At 34.7% G+C, this 19,334-nt stretch overlaps 1 protein-coding gene across 1 annotated transcript in view; it reads right to left on the minus strand.

Moving 5' to 3' along the window:
* Positions 1 to 19,334, minus strand: part of LRP1B (LDL receptor related protein 1B) — a 1,815,754-nt gene that overhangs the window by 1,678,665 nt on the left and 117,755 nt on the right. The gene's annotated exons all lie outside the window — the stretch shown is intronic.

Here is a 19,334-nt window from a genome sequence, read left to right on the forward strand (position 1 = left end):
ATTTAACATTTCTGTGATTCAACACTTCAGTTCGTTGAAGAGGAAAATATATAAAGAAAGTAAAAAAATACCATGATTATGAAACATCTGAGTCTTCACACAGGCCCTTGTAGTAGTATGCTCATGGATCCTGCTTCTTGAACACTTGCATGCTGCCTCAAGTGGGGTATGAATGCTGTCTGCACAATGGGGTTGGAGCTATTTATCCACTGACATGATGCTGCACCTGTATCTACTTTTTCTTCTTTTTCCTCAAAACGATACTATGAAATGACTGGAGTCAAGGCTCAGGGCATCACAGTCCCCAGAAAACTCTCGAAGTATTCTTAATTGTTAAGAAGAAAATTGCAATATTGCAAACCATTCTTTTAATTTCAGGAAGCACCAAAGCTTAGATTGAACCATAAGTTTTACTCGGAGAGCCTTGCAAGAAGGCTGAATTACCCAGGCACATTAAACTTTTTTAATAAAAGAAACCATATTTCAATTGTTTTTATATTTAAATCATCTTATTAATTTAATTAAAAACCTATGTTTTAAATATTTTTAACTTATGGTTGTCCTGTTGGGAAAACAGAAACTGTACTAGAAATTCAAACAGAAAGAGTCTTAATAGGAAATTGGTTTAAAAGGTGTTCAAAAGGCTTAACGGGTAAAAAGAAGAAATGGAGGGGGCCCAGGGAAGCCACAGTAAAATAAGGATGGGTTCCGTAAAGACCAGGAATCTGCCTACTGCTGCAGGACTAGAAGCCAGTATCTGCTGCTGGCCTACTACAGTTAAAAGGAACTCCGCTGCCTTGGCGACTATTGAAACACATGGTGGCCTCTGAGCAGGAATGTCAGAGCCTGTTTTCCCCCTGAGTGTGTTCAGATAATCTTGGACCTCACTGAAGCCTACAAATACACCCTGCGGTTCTTTACTCACTGTCTGCTTCTGTTCGAGGCTCTACCAGGAGAAGTGGAAAAAAAAAATAGTGGTCCTCTTCTTTCTATGTTCTGATCTCTTGGCAGTGACCCCAATTGGCATCACCTATTGGGAGGCTAGGGAAAGTAGCCTGGAGAACATAGTTGCCAGTTTTGAGGGGAAACGTGGAGCTGAGAGACAAAAGAAACAACTCAGCACAATTTATTTTATTTTGTCTTCTAATTCCATTTTACTCTTACCATTGATTCATTGAGATGATATCCACAAAGTGCCTTTGGCAGTGTTTTGCCCATTATATAGACATACAAGAAATGTCAGTACCGTAGGTGAAGGTCTTTCTAAAATCAATTTATACTTCTTGCCTTCTGAAACAAAGGAGACTAAACATATTTAACTTTTTCTTGACGACTCAAGGTTAACTTTAGAATAGCAATGTTTACACTGGGACCATTACCTCCAATGATTTTCAGATGCAGCATGGTGCTTGCCCCAATGTTAATTATTCCACACTGCTATTATTTTAGGTCTGTGTTATCTGGTTTTCTTTCCCAATGTTTTACTGACATCAGTCAACGATAACTTTGTGAACTTTTCAGTGTACAGCCATGTAGTAATATCCTTATTGCTCCTAATTTTTTTTGGAATTTATTACAATGACTTTTATGTGTCAGGAGCCAAGGTAACCAAATTTTCTAAAGTCACATTTTGAAAGAGGAAATCTAAATGAATCCCTGTGTAGCAGGTTTTCCCCATGAATAAGCACACCTGTTCAGAGGCCATTTTTGTCTATTCTATCTTTTCCTCTATTTTCCAGAGTATGGTTGTTTGCTAAGTACCCTCTAGGTAGTTGAGATGTTAATGTGATATTGGCCAGCTAGCAAAAACAGGCTAATTTGTGAATGGCCCGAGGTGTATTCTGAATGATTCATCTCATAAAAAAATATTCCATAATTGAGAGAAATAAATCCGTTCTCTTTACAAACGTAATCATAGCCTCTTTTGCAAATTTACAAAACTCTATAGTGCTTTGCGGATTATGAAAAGGAATTTATAGAATCAGGGAATCAAAGAAATATTTTAAGTCTTATGTCTAAATGTTATGTTAAATATGTGTGTATGAGTCTACGTATGTGTATGCAAGTTGACCTGTATGTAACATACATACACTCATATATATCATATATTTTGCATGCTGATAGGGGAATAGGGAGTATCAGAAACTGAGCAAAAAAAAAAAAAAAAAAGGAAAAAGGAAAAAAATATTTTTAATGACCCTAAATCTAACGATATCATCAAGGAAACTTTGACACGCCCCTCTATTGCCCTATGGTAGGACATTATGACCTAGTACATTAATTGTCCATATAACAGAATACCATATTACTTTCATCTCTTGCTTCTATAATTCTTTCAGCCTTACATTTTGGATCTTCTTACATTTATGATCTTACTGCTAGACTGAAAATAATTAGCTCCCATGCATCAAGATTGAAATTAAGTTTTGCTAACATCTCAAATTTGCCTTTATCATGCTCTTATCTCTGAGTGGTAGTGGCGCCGAAAGGACATTACTGTACATACACAGTACTGAGGCAGAGTCATATCAGCCAGAATAATGCAGCTAATTAGTGACACAGTTGAGAGAAAGTCCAAGTCCCTAGGAATCCACACGCTTGAAACTCTGGAATTTAGAACTGGGAGAAGCATAGAAAATAATAACTTGTATTATAATGAGAGTGAATTAGTTTTCTATTGCTGCTGTAAAAAAACTGCCACATGGTAGCTTAAAACAACACATATTTATTTCCTTACACTTCGGTAGATCAAAAGTCTGACATAGGCCTCACTTGATCAAAATCAATGTGGTCTGCAGGGCTAGCTCCTCTGGAGGCTCTAGGGCAAAGTCTGTTTGCTTGCCTTTACAACTTCTCTAGGTTTCCCATTTTTCTTTGCTCATGGTCCCATTCTCCATCTTTAAAGCCAGGAGTGATTAGTTGAGTCATCAGTATCACTCTGATCTTTGTTAGCTTTATTTCCCCCAATTCTGACTTCTTCATCTCTTCTATTTATGAGACCCTTATGATCACATTGGGTGTGGATAATCTAGAATAATCTCCCTACTATAAGATCAGCTGACTGAAAAACTTAATTCCATCTGCAATCTCCATTCCTGTTTGCTTTTTAACTGACATTTTCATAGGCTCTTTAGATTAGAACATGGACACTTTAGGGAGGCCATTATTCTGCTGGCCATAGTCAATGAACGTAGTAATACATACATGCTTCCATAGTTTCACTTATTTGTCTTAAAACCCTATCAAAAAGGAGGTAGTTGCTTCATTTTGTAGGAGAGGAAATAATATCCTAGGGCTTTTAGCTTTTATTGGTACATATTTCTAGGAATTATAAATATAAAACCTTAGAATTATTTAACACTTTTATTCTGTAAAAGATAATTATTTTTTTATTAATTAAAAAAGAAATTCTAGTATTTTCTTTTGGGGAAACCATATAATACCTAAAGTATGGGTTTAACAAGCTTCAGTTTTGTGTAAAAAAGAAAGGAGAAAGGATACTAAAGATCTAAGATCCATTAAAATTATACATGGATATTACTTTTAAATAACTTTATTGGCCATATTAAAAAAAGAGATTTCTTTTTCAAAATTCAAGACCTTGTGTGTCAATTTTACTTCAATTTAAAAGAAAATCTCTGAAACCTAAAAGTGGTTAAATGAGATAGTTGTGAATGAATGAATGAATGAATGAATGAATTACTTATATCTATAAACTACCTCTCCAGAACTCTCTTAACATCACTTAACCTCTTCAAGTCTCAATCTCTATATCAATAAAGTAAATTAATACTTTTTACTTTGCAAGGTGAAAGATAAGTTAAATGAGGTAAGATGGGAAAATAATCTGTGACCTAACAGGTGCTTAATAAAATGTAGCAATATATTTCCTAAATTATTATAAATTTTAGTCTTCAAGTTGACTTAGAATCAGAAAAGATCCAAAATAACTTTAAATAATGATATGCATTTTTCCATAAATATTTTATGATAATTTATGTAATCATCAAGGAACCTATTATTTCCCTCACTTAGGAGCAGTGTTGATAAAGTAATTCTGTGCAAGTTGATGATTTTTATATGTTAATAGAATACGATAGCTTAATATTTAGGTGTAGTTGGTTTTGGTAAAAATGATAAAGATGTAATGTGGCTTTAAAGATAAACCCACATAAAAGGATAGATTGTTAATACTTTGTCACATGCTTTTATTTAATTTCATTGAATATTTTTCTTTTTAACTATGTAATGAAATCTTACGTGGATTATGAATTGATTTTTTCTCATTAAATTAAAGCAAAAACCTCTGGATTTAATGTATAATTCTTAGCTAAGAGCATCATTAGAAATCATATATGAGAACCAATTCTGTGCTTTATACATATACACTACTATCACTGTAGTATTTATTTTTTTCAAATTTCAATTAATATTACCTACTGCTTAAGGTCAACTACACAATGTTTCCCTAATTCAGTAATTATTCAGTATTGTGTTGACTTTAAATTGGTGAGAAATTCTAGATTAAAATCACAGACATTCCCAAAATTTAGAAGTCACACACGCAGAGTCATGCACACAAGTATTTGTGTATATTTACTTATCTATACAACCTTCAAGAATTTTAGAAGGTAAAGTGATAATAAAAAATATGGGGATCCCTGGGTGGCGCAGCGGTTTGGCGCCTGCCTTTGGCCCGGGGCGCGATCCTGGAGACCTGGGATCGAATCCCACGTCGGGCTCCCGGTGCATGGAGCCTGCTTCTCCCTCTGCCTGTGTCTCTGCCTCTCTCTCTATCTCTCTGTGACTATCATAAATAAATAAAATTTTAAAAAAAATATGCTTCACATTAAAGCCATGGATTAATTTAAGGACTCAAGGACATGGATTTTATATAATAACATGGTTCTATGTTCATCCGTTCTATGTTCATCCGTGTAATGGAGGTGAAAATAAAGGCACTGTTAGCCATATTGACTCACCATTGAGTGCTGTTCCTTGCTTTAACAATGTGATTATCACCTTTTCACTAGGGGTATTGATATGAGGTGTCTATTAAAGTGGCCTAGGGAAATCCTAGTCTCTGATCATGTGTAATTGGGCTACAATAGGCCAATGTGGTCCCTATGATTTACCACATATTTTCACTTATTCCTCAAAACAAAGTAGTTATTTCTACCAATATTTAGAAGAAACAGCAAACTTCAAAGAACTATAAGAAGAGAATAAGAAGGATAAAATCAATGCACTAAAGAGTAAGATGAATATGGATCAGACCTGACATCTTGAAGTATCATACCAAATATCATAAAGCTAATAAATGGGAGAAGAGAGTTAAAATCAGGGTCTGTATCCACAACCAGCTCTGTGGTGGTGTCAATAACAACAAATGAATGTTAAAACACATTCACTGTGCTTCTATTTTACCAGGAACAGTTTTAAGCTCCGCTCATTACATGAATGCATGTCTCCATCAAACAACCACTTTGTAACAATTCTATTATTCCTATTTTACGCTGAAGAAACTAAAGTAAGGAAAGTTTAAACAACTAGCTCAAGATCGCCCAAATATTAAGTGACAAAATTAGAATTGGAGCTAAATTTGACTTAGCTCCAAAAGGCCATGGTTTTAATTGTGTCTATTTTCCCTGGTAGAATATGTCTGCCTAAACCTATCTCCATATCCTCATTGTGCATTTGAGCTATTTGCTTGTTAGCAATTCTGCTCTTCAATTTAAAAGAAAAATGCAAAATTGTAAATATTTACTGAGCATCAGAGTGTCAAATAGAGAGTTCTGTGAAGTGTGGAGAGAAGGCCAGCACATTGCTTTGCTTCACAGTCCCTGCTTAGTAATTATTTGTTAATTGATTGGTGAGCATGCTACTCAATGGACTGATTTTGCAAAAACACCTTTGCGAGCTCCAAGAAAGGTAAAGATACACGGCGAGGCACATTAAACAAGGACAAAAGTGGTAAAACAAGTTCAGATTATTCTTCTTGAAATACAGCAAAGACCACTGGACACATTTTGTGATCTATTCACCAGTATAGATGCATTAAACCTTGACTTTTTCAGGAATATTTCTAAAATGTACATTGGCATCATGTACTATAGATGAGCCCATTACCATGTTATGCTACCATTTAGACTGTGTACCAACTTTGGCTGAAAAGGATAAAAATGCATTACAAACATACTCTCAAATAAGCAATGTGAGCCTGGTTTTATCAGGTTCTGACAGGTTAATATGCTGAAAATAGTGGGGTATGTTTTCAAAGCAACATGCTCTAATTTACCCATGCAGCTCATGTTTATTTTAATGGTAGTTGCACAGTGAAATCATTACAAAACGCTTTGAACACTTACCCAACTGTGTCTACCAAAGGAAAGGTAATATAATTGAACTAAAAAAGGAAAATAATTAGTTAACCTTAGCCAAAAGGATGTTGCCTAGTTTTGCTTCATTTCAACATTTCTATGCTTTAGGAAAATATCACAAATAGGAATTGCCATTAAAATATTTTTTAAATTTAACTACATATTTCATGTATTACGATTCAAAAAGTACTGCATCTTGAGACATTCAGTAAGCAATACTGACCTAATAACCAATCAACCCTTGTTCTTTAACAGTCAAAAAATCTAATTAGTCACAGCTGTATTAATTACAATATCAAAAACCCAGTAGCACAAAATTGGGAGATTTTTACTTCATCAGATGGCCTCTCTTTTCAAAAAGTACTAACATCATATCACAGACAAAATATGTTAATTTCACATTGGGTTTTAAAAATGGGTAGGACTATATCTCTAAATTAATGATTCATAAAATCATTTGCAGCTATTAGCCTGTACGGATAAGTGCTGGTAGTTCCTTTCTTTCAATGCTTGGTGTGAAACCATCAATTTAAAGTCGATCTCATATGGGAGATTTATATATGTCACATAATTCATTGAGGCCTGTCAAGTCTTTAAAATTTGCATTGCCATGTACAATTACAAGTGTCACAATATGAAATAACATTCAGGCAGGAATTCTCTGAAAGTTCTTTTAACTACCTGTGACCAATTATGAATTCTTTAAAACTCAGTGTTTACCATAGTTGTAATAGTTCCATTTTATTATACAATTTATGTGAAGTCTCTTTCAAGAGATGTGTGCACATGACAATTCCCAGACTAAGCAGAAAAGACAGAGAAAGAGAGAGAGGTGCTGTGAGCATCAGGGAACAGATATTCTCCTAACCACGCTGTGTATTATCAAAAGGCAATACAATCTCTCCATCTGAATTTTATCTTGACACTTAGAGAAATGATCATGTCTTTGTGTTGCACTCTATAATGAAGATGTGAACACGTTTACAGATTTTAATTCACAAGTCCTTACAACACCTTTCTTTTGAAAGGAAGTGATAAACATCTTTTAGTTATTAAAAATCCAGTTGATTATAGAGCATATCAAAGGGTAGCAAGCATAATTATGGCAATAAAAATACAAGTGGGCTTTATAACTCTATCTACATCTAACATGTCATTGAAGGGTACTTGGTCTTGGACACTGGGCAGTATGAGTCAATGTGAGTCTCCAGAAATTTATTGAACACACAAAGCCCTCTATAATATGTCACTATAAATTGTTTAACACAACATATCAGGTAACAAATGCATATTAGTTATCAATATGCACTTTAACCCTGTGCTCCTAGAAGCCAGATAGAAATGTACATGGGTGATGCACATACCATGCAAGGGTCATGTAATTTAGAAGAAGAATAATTGTCAAAAAATAAAACAAATGAATCAGCAAGGTATGTCCCCAGCAATGCAGCTAACTGGTAATAAATGTAATGTCTGTTCTGCCTCAAAATAACAACATTAATATGGGCAACAAGTTATTAACACTTTTCTGTGTCTCAGTTTGCTTATACTTTAAACATATCAGTATTACCAAATTTGAGAAGCAATATACTGAATTACTAGGTTATGGCTATTGGCAAGTTATGTAAGCCCACTGAACCTCAGTTTCCTTCCTGTGGTGGGAAATAGGGATTGCTGTAACAACTTCCTGAGTTATTTTATACACAAAGCACCTGATGCCTAGAAATCCACCTGCAGTAATTATTTATCGCTATCATAAATATCAGAAACTTTACATTTGTTGAAATTGTTTTGCCACATAAAGTAAATAAACACGTTTCTTTCTTTTTTCAGCTTTATTGACGATAGTGAACAAAATTATAAGATAAAGTGTCCAAAATGATGATTTTATATGTCAAAATATATAGATATATATATATATAGAAAAATACAGATACATATTGTGAAAGGATATCCTCCTATTTACTTCTGTAATTTCACATATTTGTCTTTTTTTGTTTGTTTGATGAGAATATTTAAGTTCTACTCTCTCAGAATACATTTATTTCTAAAGCTAAATAAATAGCTCTATGTTCAAAAAACTTTGAAATGTGACATTTTAAAATTGAATATTTTCCTCTCAGAATATCCAAGAGCTTTTAATAAGCAGACTAGAACTCTCCAAGGGGGGAAATGCAGCCATGTAGTGCTACCCCAGGATTATTTGACCACAGAATCCTCATTTCAGAAAACACTGTGTAGGAAAAAATTTATGCCAAAGACATTCTGGGAAATACTGAAAACGGTGATCTCTGTGCTTGCTGGGTTTTATGATATTAAGATCTCAAGTGTTTCATATGAAACACCTGTCAGAATGCTGTTTCCTTTCTCCATTCTAGAATAAATATCAAGGAAACAAAGGGGCATGTATTTAGGACAGTTGCAATACTGACCCAGCCTCTACCTGCACTTCCTCTGCATCAATTTCCAAAGTGGCTTTGAGGGTTTGGGAGGCAGGTTTATTTCAGGTCTGTGTCTTCCTTTTCTGGAGCTTAGATATTTCAGTAACGATTTGAGACAACCCTTGCAACCTTGGAGTATGCAAATATAGGCCTTGAGTTAAGATTGAGGGTCACTTTATCAAATAGTCTCTCCAACCATAAGAGCTCTGTGACACATAACAATAATCTGGTCAGTTATAGTATGCAACAGACTTTTTGCCCTTTACCTTTTCTTAGTTGCCTAAAATATACGCTAATGAAACAAACGTCTAGAATCCTTAGGGCTGATTATTAGAATATTGACTATATTCCCTATGCTATAATTTTTATCACTCTGACTTATTTATTTTACAACTGGAAGTTTACAACTCTTAATCTCCTTCACCTATTTGCCCATCCCCCTACCCCCTCACCTCTGGCAACCATCAGTTTCTTCTCCGTATCTGAGAGTAGTTTTTTTTTTTTAATTCATTTGTTGTTTTTTAGATTTCACATGTAAGTGAAATTATATGGTCTTTATCTTTTGCTATCTGACCTATTTCACTCAGCATAATATCCTCTAGGTCTGTCCATGTTGTAGCAAATGACAAGATCTCATTCATTATGGCTGTGTAACATTCTATTATGTCTATAGTCTCTACACACACACACACACACACGCGCGCGCGCGCGCAAGCACACCTGTATCTTTTTTATTCATTCATTTATTGATGAACCCTTGGGTTGCTTCCATATCTTGGTTATCGTAAATAATCCTACAATAAACAGTGTATACATCTTCACAAACTGGTGTTTTTGTTTTCCTTGTGTAAATACCCAGTAGTGGAATTACTGGATCATATGACATTTGTATTTTTAAGGGTTTTTTCTAAGATTTTATTTATTTATTCATGACAGACACACAGAGAGAGAGACAGAGACACAGGCAGAGGGAGAAGCAGGCTTCACACAGGGAGCCCCAGATGGGACTCCATCCTGGGTCTACAGGATCACGCCCTGGGCCCAAGGCAGATGCTCAACCACTGAGCCACTCGGGCTGCCCTATTTTTAAGTTTTTAAGAAAATTCCATACTGTTTTCCATTGTGGCCACACCAATTTAGATTTCCACCAACAGTACACCAGGGTTCCCTTTTCACTATATCCTCACAAACACTTGTTATTTCTTGTCTTTTTGATAGTAGCCATTGTGACTGGTGTGAGGTGATATCTCATTGCGGTCTTGATTTGCAGTCCCCAATGATTAGATACGTTGAAGATCTTTTCATGTGTCTGTTGGCCATGTTCATGTCTATTTTGGAAAAACGTCTATTCAGGTCCTCTGACCACCTTTTAATTGGATCATTTTTGGAGGGGTTGCATTTGTTTTTCAGTGTTGAGTTGTGGAAGTTCTTTGTATATTTTGAATACTAACTTCTTATTCATTAGCTGATTATTTTATACTTATAATACAGTCACAAGATTCACAAATTACTTGTTCAAACTCGGCTACAGCAAAAAATCCTGCCAGTGCTTCAAATGCCAATTCTTTAAGTTGGTTCATTGTCTTTTTTCCAAATAGTAATTTGAACTTTTATCTTTATATTTACTTGACAAAATAAGTAAATCACTAGCCATTGCAATACAACCCCTCTCATTGTATCTGCCTTCTCATGTCACTATTTTATATTTGCAATGAATTTTCCAATTATGGTTCATATGTATAAGAGACTGCAGTCAGCATATGACTATCTCATGAGTAGATGTTGTTATGTATGTATTAAAAAATGAGGAAACCGAAGCTTTGAAAACTGATCAGAGCTTCTTCGGTGCTAGGCTACAGGAGCTTAAATTCATTTAAATCTTTCCAGTAATACTATGTGGAAGGCATTATTGCTATGGCCATTAATAAAAAAGTGATTCAAATACAGAAATTAAGTTACACATCTATGTGCACACAGCTAACATGTACTAGGACAACAATTTGAATTCTAGCCATGGGCTTCCAAAGGCCATACACTTATTTATCTATGCTGCATCTCTCTTCTTTCTTTTAGCTCTAACCAACAACTCAACACCTCCAAGGCAACCAGTCAATCATTTACTTGCAAAATATAATGATAAAACTGAAAGTTTTTAAGTGGATATTTGGTCTAATTATTTTAACTCTTATCTGGCACCTCCACATAGTTACAATAGAGTTATAATCAAAGATCATGATAAAAAATTATGTTATTGAACATGTACACTACCACTTTAATGTGGGGAAAATTGTGCAGGAGATGACAAGCTGGAATTTGAGAAAATATTAGAACCTTTATTTTAAAATAAAATAACTTGGGATGCCTGGCTGATTCAGTGGTTGAGTGTCTGCCTTCAGCTCAGGGCATGGTCCCGGTCCTGGGATTGAGTCCCACATTGGGCTTCCTGCATGGAGCCTGCTTCTCCCTCTACCTATGTCTCTGCCTCTCTCTGTGTCTCTCATGAATAAATAGAATCTTTTAAAAAAAGAAAATTTCATTCCAATTATTAGAGAATATTAGTATGTTATAGTATCTATTTAACATTTACTGAGAGTCTACAATATATCTGGCACTGTTCTAAGCATAGGGATACATTATTGAACAAAAACAGTTGCTTTGAAGAAATTTAATTGAGGGCAGATAGACCATACACACTAAACATAATAAGTGAATCAATGATATAGCATGTGATGTGTGCTATAGAAAAAATAGGACAGCAGTAAAAGGAAGGCTAGAGGCAGATTCCAGTAGTGAATATTAAACAAGCATCCATTATGTACCACGTGATGATTTTGAAGAAACAATTATGTAGGAATTCCAAAGATATAAAATCAATATCTGGGCGAGGGTAAAGAAAGAGTCATGCTACCCAGAATTATAAGATGTCCTACAATGATCCATGTTCCTATATAATCTCCTTCCCCTAAATGTGGGCAGACCTGTAACTTATAACCAACAGAATATGGTAAATGTGAAGAGACATTGCATACATAATTAAAACTCCTAATCAGTTGACTTTAAGTTAATGTTTATCAAAGAGGGTATTACCCTGGGTGGGCCAGACTTAATCAGGTGAGTCCTTTAAAGTCTTTGAGTGAAAGATTTGAAGCTGCAGAGAATATAACTCTATTGCTGATTTTGAAAAAAGGTTAGAGTAGAGTAGAAGGTATATGTGGAATGATAGAAGATAAAACACACACATATTATATCGTATTTAGTGAAGATGACTAGGTTCCAGGATTTATAACCATCTAAAGAAGGGCACAATTCTATAAAAGGAATTAGCACAATTATGTTTTCAAATAACATAGGAAGCTAACAATAACCCACTCATGGAGAATTGACTATAAACAGTTTTATAACAATCTGGGCATTTTCAGGGTGGAAAAAATTGGGTTATTAAATGGCAGACAATTTTCTCTTAAACCCTATGGACTATGTTCTATTACCAGTTGTTACTTTCAAGTTACTCTCCTTTTATTGGCAGTATACTTAATATATAAATGAGGCAGCAGGCACCCTGGTTTTCAATGACCTGCCTGTCTGGCTTTACAATGCTTAATGTAGGCCAACTTACTCTGAGCAAGAAGTCACTGCTAATTATTTTATTCATATAGTGATAAATGAAAGAAAATCATGAATAAATGTGAATCCCAGCATTATTAATTAAGTTAGGATGAGTGTAATGCTATAATTCCTTTGTTTTTTCATAGAGAATATATTAAAAATAATTCATCAAATTTGCGAACTCATTTCAACATGTGAAGCCTAATTTTATTCTATAGTTATCCATCTTTCTCAGTCTGGTGTTGGCAATTACTTGACAAAATATATCCTAAAATCAAATCACTAAAGCAGAAAAGTCACTTTAGGATTTTGTAAAGATCTCTTTCTCTCTCTTTTAATTTTTTTTCTATTTATCTTTCTTCTCCACATGAAAAGAATGCATATTGTAATAAATAAGAGTTTGCTGAAATAGGTGAAAAGGAAAAACAAGAAAAAAGAAATACCTAAAATTGGCATTGCTGACATTATCTTCCGAAAGTTGGGGAGACATTTTCATTGTTTGAAGTATCTTTTTTCATTTTCTTTCCTATCTTCCTTTCTAAATATTTCTATCAACAATCAAAAACATAATTGAGGACAACAGCAAAGAAAAATTATCATCACTAGAAAAAAATCATACATTGTTTTCAATCCTTGCATTTCATGAATTTCTAGTTGCACATAAATGAAGATTACTTGCATTCTTGCTATGTCATTGGTAATCCAATAAAGTTCTTTCAATTAACATTAATTTTGGTATTAATTAAAAATATGCAATAGAAGGGTTAATCACAATATTCTGGACAACAATATCCATTCAATCTTTAAAGAGAGCTGTGTAACAAGCAGTTTGTCATACTCTGGCAAGCTAACTAATGATTGGCTTTTGGTACATTAGGTTGTTATGAAGCTAATAGCATACTAAAAATCTTCTCTTCATGTATAAATTAATGCATTCATATGCAATTCACATCGCTGTGGCTTACTTTGCATTTTAATGCTTTTAGAAGTTTATGTGAAACTTCTTGCACCTTCTCCTTTTAAGTACACACTCACAGCTTTGATGATCCTTTCTGTAACCTGAACGAGAGTGGAAGGGCTAGAGTTCCTGGCAGCCAAATGCCATCAGCTTTGAGTAATTTGGCAGAAAACTAAAAATGTTTAGTTAAATTATGGTTTCTATAATTGCCTGAAAGATTTTAAAGAGGGTTAGATAATTTTTTTAATTTCTTGTTTGAAAACATAGGAAGACTAGGCCCTTTGTTGTGTACCGGTATGCTTTCCAAGGAAGACTACTCATCTTCCTGCAGTGCTGATGTTTCTCATTGAGCTCTAAAGTTGAAAATGGGATTTTAGACTCTATTTTTAATGTGTTTTCTCTTCTAAGTACAAATGGAGGCAGAGAATCACTTTACAAAGTGTTGCCAAAATTTTCAAAAATGGGAATCTAAATACCTGAATTTTCTGGATTTTTGCAGCAGTTAACTTGTCCTTGTCAAAAGAAGAAAAATGGCCTAGTCCATCTCTATAAAACAACATATTTGCCTTCAGATTTGACTTTTCTGTCTCTAATAAAAATAGTAACATCTTAACTCAAGAAATCGGGCCCTAAATAATTAAGATTCAGGTCTTTTAAACTCAGACGATTTTAAATTTAGGATAAAAGTTATGGAATCTTCTTTCCTATGGGTTTTAAAACATCTAATTAGATCTCTGCTCATCTTATAATTAGAAGCAAAATGCTGTAACTTTCTTGTAGGAAAGTTTCTTTTGGTACGGATCAAATCATTAGCAATATAACTTAAAGGATATTGTGCTTTTTGTTAAAATTTAGTGTCAAAGTCCTAGATGTGTCCAATTGATGACAAAATAACATGGATTCTATGTTAATGAGTATTTGTAAAAATATACAAATCTTGATAAAAAGGGCTTGCATGTATAGCCATTAGTATTTGTCAAATTAAAGTAGAAATAGTCTACATTCAGCCACAAAATATAAGCTGTTCCAAAGTGAACCTTACCTATCAACTCTTGAAGACAGCCAGAAGATAAACATACTATTTATTTTCTCTCCCTCTGACAACTGACAACCAAAATTTGGCCTGTTTACTTTCATGAAGGAAAAGGTCCTGGGTAGGGCTAGAACAAGATAAAATTGTCTTTAATTAACTCCTGACTCTTTCTTTTCATAATGCATCCTGAAAACCAATGTTGGCATCTTGCTCTTCATTAAACAACCAGTATGATTCTGTTGTGAGTCAAAAAAATGTAAAAGGTTTGCTATCAAACAATGGGGGAGGCGTGAATGGTGCAGCGGTTGAGCGTCTACTTTCGGCTCAGATCCTGATCCCAGGATCCGGGATCGAGTCCATATTGGGCTCCCTGCATGGAGCCTGCTTCTCCCTCTGCCTGTGTCTCTGCCTCTCTCTCTCTCTCTCTCTCTGTGTGTGTGTGTGTGTGTGTCTCATGAATATATAAATAAAATCTTAAATTAAAAAAAACAATGGTATTATTCCCACCCTTATCCCTACTGGCTCTATAAACATAACGGAGTCACTTAACCTCACTCAGCCTAATTTCTACTTCAAATTTACAATCGTAATAATGATGCCTACAGCAGTGGGCTGTGGGGATAATTAAATAAAATGATATTTGCATAAATATAGTTGCCTGAACCCTAGGAGGGTCACTCTACAGTTTGCCCATAATTCACTAGGTCATTTTCCTTTATGGAAAATGACATACTATGTCATTTTCAGTTGGACATACTATGGCTTTCTCTCATTTCCGTATCCCTGCAAGAAATCCTAAATGGAAACAAGGAAAAGGATTCATTCATGATTAGGGCTTTGATGCCACCGGTAAGGCTCCTTATTAGGCTACATAGTGGCATAAACCTGACTTTACTTGGAGACCTGTTTCACTACTGAACCAAGCTCTTTTGTCTTCTACAGCTTGATGCCTTATATTCCCCTACCAATTCCTAGGGCCCTGGTGACAGTCTCTCAGCTTTGCTTCATGCCCTGACCTCTCCTTCCCACTGGATACGATGGATTAGATTCAAACGTATTGTAGATTCGAATGTAATCTCACATTGGATCCTCTCCTAGTTTCTCTGGACACATGAATCAAGGTGCAGAGTCTAGCTCATTCTGCTATCTGCTATTTTTAGATATAGTCACAGTGTTTGGGGGCCCTTATTTCAGGGGACATTTTTCTCTCTCTGCCACCTGGCTTCCATTACTCCTATTCTAAAACTCCAATTATTAAAAGTTTTACATTTCCTTTTTTTAAAGATTTATTTATTTATTCATGAGAGACACAGAGAGAGAAAGAGGCAGAGACACAGGCAGAGGGAAAAGCAGGTTCCATGCAGGAAGCCTGATGTGGGACTTGATCCCAAAAATCTAGGATCACACCCTGAGCTAAAAGCAGACACCCAACTGCTGAGCCACCCAGGCATCCCAAAAGTTTTAAATTTCTTTCAGTGAACAACATTTCCAGAGAAGAATCAAATTGATTGTTGCCAGCTACTGATTTCTGAACAAGTATGTGACTATCACTGTGAAGATTATATATATATATATATATATATATATATACACACATACATTTTCCCCCCCTAAAGTGCTCTAAGGAATTGGTGGGGAGAGTTAGGGAGTAGGGAAGGTCCATATCCTGATCTACTGGAACCTCAGTTTATACTCAGCAGAGCCCTGTGCCACATTTTATACAATGCAAAAAAAAAAAAAAAAATCACACACCAAATCTATCCATCTTACTCTCCATTGCAATTTAGCTACCCAAAATCAACTACTTAAAACACTGTTAGTTTGGCTGAAGATCAGGGAAATAATGCATTAAAAAAAAATCAAGAGATATTCAGGTAACACATAGTCCCATTCGTCAACATTAATGTTTTTTTTTTTGGACTCCTAAGAATACTCACTCAAAAGGAAGAATTTCAGAAACTGCTTCAGGCTACATGTTTTTGAGATACATTTGGGGAAAGACTTATCCTCATGTCTCTCACATCATAGCATACAAGACACTATGTTCTCTACCTAAAAATAAAGCCTCTGAATGAGAAGATATCTCAATGGATGAAACATAGAAATAAGGACACAGGATATGACAAAGTCAAAATGGAAAGTAATATTTAGCTGATTATTTAGAGAGCTTTTTGTCTGACTTGTTGCCAATTGTTTCTATGAGCAACCAAGAAGATGCTCTGTTTTATGCCCTCGCTCCAACCTGGGCTGAGGTTTACTTAATAACATGAATTGGTTCTTGTGAATCTCTGGATATCATCTCACACTGTTTCTACACATGCATCCCAACCTGCTGACACATTGACCTACATACAGTCTCTTTTTCTCTATACGATTGGATTCCTTTGTACTTTTTCATGTTACATGGAATCTTCTTACTCAACTCTGTTGTTCCTCCAAAACTTCAAATCTAAAGGGTATTCATAATGAAATTGAAAGTGTATGCAAATATACCTAATGCTGTCAAAGGTATCTTCAATCTGTAAAACCATTAATATTATCTATGTTTTCAGACTTCATGGTTTAGGACATGCATATGCTTACAGATATATGTGTATATACACATGTGTATTATATACTCACAAGCATATGTTGTTTGTATACATGTATATATGCATCTGTACACATATAAGGGTATATGTAAATATATTTTAAATATATGTAATTGAATATATATGTAAACATGTGGGTATATATGTGTGTGTATATACATGCATCTATATAGAGAGATGTATGTATATTATTGACCATATGTAGGTGTATATAATGTAATAGTATTTTTGAAAGGTGTGAGTATGTATATGTGTGGGTGGGTGGTGTGTGCCTGTGCCTATTCATATAGATAAATAGATACAGATATAATTTTTGTTGTAGAGCATTTCCCAGGCTCAGGAACCAGTAGTTCTCAACTGGGGGCAATTTTGCCCCCCAGCAGACATTTTGGCAATGTCAAGACATTTATGTTTGCCACAAATGAGAGTGAGGGGTTGCTACTGGCATCTACTGGGTAGAGGCCTTGGATTCTTCTAAACTGGTTATTATGTACAGGATGGCCCCACAGCAAAGAGTTATTTGGCCAAAACGTCAACCATGTAGAGGCTGAGAAACGCTGAATCACCAAAGGTTAGATTAGTATGATAGTACACATTTGGTTGTAGGCTATATTCTCATGCAGTTGATAATCACTCACATCAACTAACATAACTTTTCAAAACTTGTACTCAGCTCAGCATCACCCGGGAATGACAGTAGTTGATTGTCTGGCATTAGGCACCAATGACTTACGCAAGAATAGAAGGCTACATGGTTTTTCTTGATCCATAAATGAAGAGACCACCTCAGGGATAAACATTAATCATCAGATGCAATCATGCTGCTCTCTGCCTCGTGCATTGTGCTATCTTAATTATGACTCCTTTCTTCTGACAATAAGGTTAAAAATATTAAGCAAGTTCACTTGAGAACCTATTTGTTCTTCCTTCTAGTGAGCATTTAACAATTACTTGATTGAAGATCTGAGCTGTAGGTAGCTATAATTTTGCAGACTCGTTATATTATTTCTGGCTTACTTAAGTGTTGACTCATTTTGTACTGTCTGAGAACTGAAAAGAAATCATTGGGGAAAGGCTTAAAATACCTTTGAGTTTTCTTTGTGTGGCTTCAATTTTTTTTCTCTAATGTATGATCAAAATTATATTCTGTGCACATAAGGAATCTCAAAATCTCTCAAAAGGGAGAAAACTCTTTGTCTTCTCCCTTAGTGCTCTCAGACATTGTATCATTTGATAATATACATGAGTAGGTTTAATACTCAATCATTTCCCAAATCTAATTTGACTGTCGAATGGGGTTTAATTTACATCATGATACAATTTCTCACACCAGAAAGCATAGTAACCCTTTTTTTTTTTTTTTTCCTGAGGTTAATGGTGATCTAGCTTAAAGCCTAAAAGATAATTACAAGGAATGTGCTTCAGGTGACAAAGTAGTTTTGACAATCCCAGACTATTGATGGCTTTTTAATTATACTTCTTTCTACCATAAGAGACTGTGTATACCTTCTGCTAAATAGTTTAAAGGCCTGCCGTAGTGCCTTTAAAATTAATATCCATTGTAATCAATATTTTTAAGCTACTAATACTCTAAGTGCCTGAAATACCCCACCATTCTACAACTCCTGAAATGAAATGAGAGTCAGGGTTGCTAATTTTTCCTCATCCATGAAATATAAAAGAGTATCAACCAAGAAATACATAGATATTTTTTTACTCTCTTTGTCTTCTTTACTCGGTATTTTGTGACATTTAATCATTTCTAAATTTCAAGAATTTTTTTGTTTTGTTTTGGTTTGGTTTGGTTTAAGTGAAAGTTTGTCAGTGGAGAAGGTCAGAATCCAAGAAGGATTGAAATCCAAGAAAAGATGAACAGTCTAGGATTTAGTAAATTAGAATGGAAACAAACAAACAGAAAGAAAAACATTTTATGCAGAAGCACTTATTTTTCTGCAAATACCTACACATTTTTCTAAAATATATTTAACTATTAAATAATAAGAAAAAACTTTAAAAAGGCCAACATATTTATTATTGTCTTTATATTTAACTCTAAATTCATCAATTTTTTTCTTCAAGTTCCATTTAGTTAACATCCACGTAACATTAATTTCAGGTATAAAATTTGGTGGTTCATTATTTACATATAACACCCAGTGCTCATCACAAGTGTCCTCCTTCATACTCACTACCCATTTAGCCCAACCCTGCCCACCTTTCCCCATCAACCCTCAGTTTTCTCTACAGTTAAGAGTCTCTTATGATTTATTTCCCTCTCTTTTTCCCCCTTCACCATGTTCATTTGTTTTGTTTCTTAAATTCCAC

The sequence above is a fragment of the Vulpes lagopus genome, chromosome 24 (genome assembly GCF_018345385.1).
Source record: "Vulpes lagopus strain Blue_001 chromosome 24, ASM1834538v1, whole genome shotgun sequence".
Classification (NCBI taxonomy): Eukaryota; Metazoa; Chordata; class Mammalia; order Carnivora; family Canidae; genus Vulpes; species Vulpes lagopus.